Source organism: Nelumbo lutea, chromosome 2, assembly GCF_056320005.1.
Source record: "Nelumbo lutea isolate HS-2025 chromosome 2, American lotus-T2T, whole genome shotgun sequence".
Taxonomy (NCBI): domain Eukaryota; kingdom Viridiplantae; phylum Streptophyta; class Magnoliopsida; order Proteales; family Nelumbonaceae; genus Nelumbo; species Nelumbo lutea.
The window spans coordinates 51,360,195-51,365,483 of record NC_142685.1 but is presented as its reverse complement, the minus strand read 5'-3'; the positions used below and the strand labels follow the sequence as shown (position 1 = coordinate 51,365,483).

The window sequence follows — 5,289 nt, the reverse complement described above, 5'->3', positions numbered from 1 at the left end:
TATATATATATATATATATATATATATATATATATATATATATATTATATTTGTATTGTATATATTTGTATTTATTTACATTTCTATTCTTCCTAAAGTGAGCCAAAGACACAAATGATATGGAATAGAAAATAAGAAAGACCTCATGGGTGGCTTCTTTCTTCCTCCAATTAAAGATTGTACAAATTCCAACATATCCTTATAAATTACTCGTAGAAGCTTATCAAAAAGCATCTCTAGCAATGACAACTTGGGCTGTTCATAGTTCGGTTAATCGAACTATGAAACTTTTTTTAATCAAACCAGTACTATCGATTTTTGGAAAATTAGTAATCAAAATTGAACCGAAACCAATCAGTTAATCGGTTGATCGGTTTGGTTAACCATCGGTTTAGTTTGTTAGATTTTTGGTTTTTTAATTTTTACAACATATATTATATAAATATATAATAAAATATTATATTTTAAATAATAAATAAATATATAATATATTATAAATATATATTTATATTTATATATAGTGCATATTTATTAATTTATAATATATATAATATATAGAAATATATGTATATCGCTCAGTTCGATTAATCGCTGGTTTTCTATATTGGTTAACCGAAACTAAAACAGTACCTTCAATTTTTTAAAAACACCAAACCAAAATCAAACTGACTTGTTCAATTAACTGATTTTTCAATTTTGTTTTAATCTGTTTTTTTTTCGATCGATTCAGATTTTTATTTTTTCTGCTCACCCCTAATGACACCCACCACACATCAACCATCAGCTCTGCTAGATGCATCAAAATTGAGTTTAATCTAATAGAAATGCATACTTAACACTTTGTTGTAGTAGGTAAGATAAGAGCATTTTGGTTGTAGAAAAACCTAAAATTTCATCGATGACATGTAAACTTGTAAATTTATGAGATGTTAGAGACAAAATCCTATTCAAGGACCTTACATATAACAGCTTTGCCAAATGATTTTTTGCTTGAGGGAGTGAGTTAAAAAATAGAAAACATATTCAAAAATTTTAACTAACAGCTTAAGCTTTTATGTATATTAAAGGGTATGAGATAAAAATTTATAGAATAAAGCAATGGCATTATGGATATCTAAGAAAATATCTATATATGGTAAGCATATGATGAAGATATATATTAATCCTATTCAGAAAAGCAGAAAAGTATAAAGGAAAATTTTTGTATATATATTTTTTATGAGAAATAACTGAAGTGAAAAGTGCGGTATCTCTTGTTGCATTTTGCTCATCCTACCAAAGCTTTTATATATATGATGAAAGCCTTTAAACCAATAAGGCAACAAGGCTTTGTGAAGTATAGACCTGTTCATCGGGCCACCCGGCCCAATTCGGCCCTCAAACAGGTTTGAACACGCAAAAGAGCCCATGGGCTTAACTCTGGGCCAAAAAACCCGGCCTACAATAAAGTCGAGCCGGGCTCGGGATTTGCCAAAATAGCCTAACCCAAGTCCGGCCTGGCCCGACCTATAGATTAAAGTTAAAAAACCCTAGTCGAACCCCTCTTCTCTTTCACCTCTTCCCAACCGAACTTCTCTTCTCTTCAGTCTTCACATCCTCCTCAGTCTTCAGTCCTCACACTCTCAGGTAGCCACACAACCGGCGAGGCAGCGAACATTCACTATTCCTCTTCTCACTTTCTTTCCCTCTCTCTTTCTCTCCCTCTCTCTCTCTCTCTCTCTCTCTCTCTCTCTCTCTCTCTCTCTTTGACGCGAATTGATTACTATTGAAATGGCAGCTTACAAATCTCAAACACCGCGAACTCAACTTACAGTCACCGACGAGGCGGTGAATATAGGCACCGGCGACGGCGGTGAATTCTTTCTCTCTCAGATGCGAACTGATCACTGTTGAAATCGCAACTTACAGTCACCATGAATTCGGGCTTCAGGCTCGGGCCTAAATTGTAGGTCCGTTGGTTAGGCCAGGCTCGAGCTCGGGCTCGGGCCTAACAAATTTTCATTAATGAAGAATAAAAGCCCGGCCCGAGCCCGGCCCAGCCCGGCCCATGAAGTCTGGTGATGTATCTTATGCCCATGTTTCACAAATTCACAGTAAAATGGAAAGAGGCCACTCAAGCCAAAGAGAATCAATCGAGTACGAGTTGATTCAGAGCGATTTCCTGGTCAACCGAGAGATATCCTTCTTACGGATCATGACATTTGAATTAGAAAAGGCAGAGAGAAGGTAGCGTTGGCTGGCTGGTGGGGCCACCTTGGCATTCGATACTATGTCGGGACTCGGGAAATTGACGTGTTCGATGTTCCCACATCCTCACGCGCACGTTGCCCCACACTCTACGTCTCCAATACCACAATACGTTACATTACATTATAATCTACTACTTATACTTTCTTCTCATTTATTATATTACCTGTCTTTCTTCACTGATGAGAGAGAGAGAGTCGGAGGAGGAGGAGGAAAGAGAGATTCACAATTTCACACGGAGCGAAAACCAGGAATCTTACAAAACCAGACATGTCAAAACCGCCAATCTGAATTCTGAGCTTGCAGGTAGAAGCACACCCACCGCTTTATCTGATCAAAGTCTATACAGGTCGATAGATGGATAGGTAGATCACTACAGGACGATGATAACGGCCTCTACAGTCATCACTGATCTGCTGATGGAGCATAGATTCATGTTCCTCGAAGACATACACGGGGATCGATTTTGCATCGTACGCCAAGTAGTGCTTAATTAGTTATTGTACGGTCATACCCAGAGAGAGAGAGAGAGAGGAACCACCTGTATTCCCCTGTACTTGCCGTATCTGTTGAGGCAAGCAAAGCTTTCTCCCTTTCCTTCCTTCTGCTCAGTTTTCAGTTATTAAACCCAGAAGAAAAAAATAGAAAAAGTAAACATACCCGCAGCAGAAAAAGTTGTAACTACATATTATACATTCCAATAGAGAGAGATCACACAGATCTCGTCCTTGAAGCAGATGCAACAACGGGGTTTTCACGCTTTCACTTGAGGGTGAATGAAGTATAAGCTAACCTTCTTCGGTTTCTATTATTCCAAACGGTATGATGTGAGATAGTTGCATTCTCTGGTTTTTAGAAGCTAGAGCTTGCTCTTAATATTATTTCAGGATCTTATGTATCAGCCTTCAATTGCAAATCTATCAGTTAGGGTTTCATGCAGAAGTAAAGGAGAAGAAAACCCATGTGGGTAGCAGAATTTCAGATTCCTTCACCATCATAATTTGCTGGGTGGTGTGATTGTTGGAAGCAGTTCAACGACTGGCTTTGGGTGACAGACAACAAATAAAGTTTTGAACTTTTATCTTCTAGTTGGGTTTTCTTCATCATCAAACTCTCCCATTTTCATGTCCAACAACCAGAAAAAGTAAAAAAGAAAAAAAAAAAAAACAACAAGAAAAAAAGAACAAAGAGGACTCTCCATCTTCGCAGTTGGGTATCTCCCTATCGGTCTCAGTCCACGACAAAGGCGGAGCGACACTTGGTGCAATATATTCAATCAACAACACAAAGAAGGGAAAGCTAAAGAGGGTCTGTTATTAATCTCCTTTTTCCTTCTTTCAATTTGCATTTTTCTCTACCAAATAATAAGGGTTTCTCCGAAGAAGCAGCCCTGGCAAATCGGTGGTGGATCGGAAATGTGGGGTTGGGAGGGGTCGACCCGGTGCTGTCGACCCCGTCCTTTCAACTCAGAAACACAGACGATGACCATGGTGGATTGGGGCGACTCGGTCCTAGGAGAGAGCAAGAGCTTATGGACCCCGCTACTACCACCAATAGCAGCGGTAGCAACAGTACTGCCAATCCTAACGCTTCCAACCAAAACGCTGAAGACGATGACAGCAGGGACAACGACCGAGACGCCGAAGATCAGAACGCTGGTCATGAGGGTGTCGAAACTGGTAGTGCTCGGAGACCTCGTGGCCGCCCACCAGGGTCCAAGAACAAGCCAAAGCCGCCTATTATTATAACCAGAGAGAGCCCAAATGCGCTGCGGAGCCACGTCTTAGAGATCAGTAGCGGTAGCGACGTCGTAGAAAGCATTGCGACATTCGCTCGGCGCCGGCAGCGTGGAGTCTGTGTTCTAAGCGGAAGCGGTGTCGTCACCAATGTTACTCTCCGTCAACCGGCAGCACCGGGTGCGGTCATCACTCTTCATGGACGCTTCGAGATACTCTCGCTCTCTGGGGCGTTTTTGCCCGCACCATCACCGCCCGGTGCGAGCGGGCTGACCGTCTATTTGGCTGGAGGGCAGGGGCAGGTGGTGGGTGGCAGTGTTGTGGGTGCGCTCATGGCGTCTGGACCAGTAATGGTGATTGCAGCGACATTCGCGAATGCGACGTACGAGCGGCTGCCAATCAAAGACGAACAGGCCGGCGATATGCAATTACAGCAAACATCAGGGGTAAATTCGGGAACTTCTGGTATTTCTGCATCTCAGTCTCATGTTTTACCTGACCCGTCTTCCCTGCCCATCTATAATCTCCCGCCAAATCTGCTTACCAACGGTCAGATGCCACATGATGTGTTTTGGGCTCCTCCCCGACCACCTCCATCTTACTAAAACAAGAAGAATCGATACAACTGCAAGTGAGAGAGAGAGAAAGAGATAGGAAAAGATCAAGTTAGTGATACTGCTCTTTTCATCTTCATCATCATCCTCTTATTCTTCTGTTTTCTTTTTCATTTGGGTTCTCTCTGAATGGTTTTAATTTTCTTCATTTCTGTGTCCTTGTGTAACATAGAAATCAAAGTCGATATTTCTTTTTCATCTTTCTGTGGATTTGATGTTTTGACTCTTGAGTAGGTTTGTTCTGCTATGTACTTTGTTGGGTTTAATTCTTCGTTTCTGCTATCTGATCTTCTCTGTTTGTTGAAGAATGTATTCAACTTTTAGAAAAAACAAAGCGGTCGAGAAATGACGTTGGAACCTCAAAATCTATTTGGAATTCTCTCTTGTAAAGATTAAAGAAGTCATTCTTCCTTACTGTTAAACCTGGTGAGTGAACCCGACATATCATACATATTTAATTGATTTATTTAGTTATCCTTCATAGTCTTAATTCTACTTTTTGTTATTTTATGGGCGAGTTCCCTGAGAAGTGAGCAAAAGCTTAGTTTGGACATTGGAAAGGGTGCTTTGGCGATTGCTCGGTTTTCATTAGTGAAGCAATGAGTAATGACAAACCAGCTGTAGCACTGATTTGACATTTCCAATTCTGATTCCTGAGTTCTGACACACTTAAATTAGTATTTTCTGTATGT

At 40.5% G+C, this 5,289-nt stretch overlaps 1 pseudogene across 2 annotated transcripts; it reads left to right on the top strand.

Moving 5' to 3' along the window:
* Positions 1 to 2,421: 2,421 nt before the first annotated feature.
* LOC148870636 (AT-hook motif nuclear-localized protein 20 pseudogene) lies at positions 2,422 to 4,962 on the top strand (annotated as a pseudogene). Of its 2 annotated transcripts, XR_016106756.1 has the most exons (2): positions 2,422 to 4,648; positions 4,904 to 4,962. The product of XR_016106756.1 is annotated as an AT-hook motif nuclear-localized protein 20 pseudogene, transcript variant X2 (transcript). The 2 variants fall into 2 exon arrangements; XR_016106755.1 differs by having other exon boundaries at positions 2,422 to 4,962.
* Positions 4,963 to 5,289: the final 327 nt, after the last annotated feature.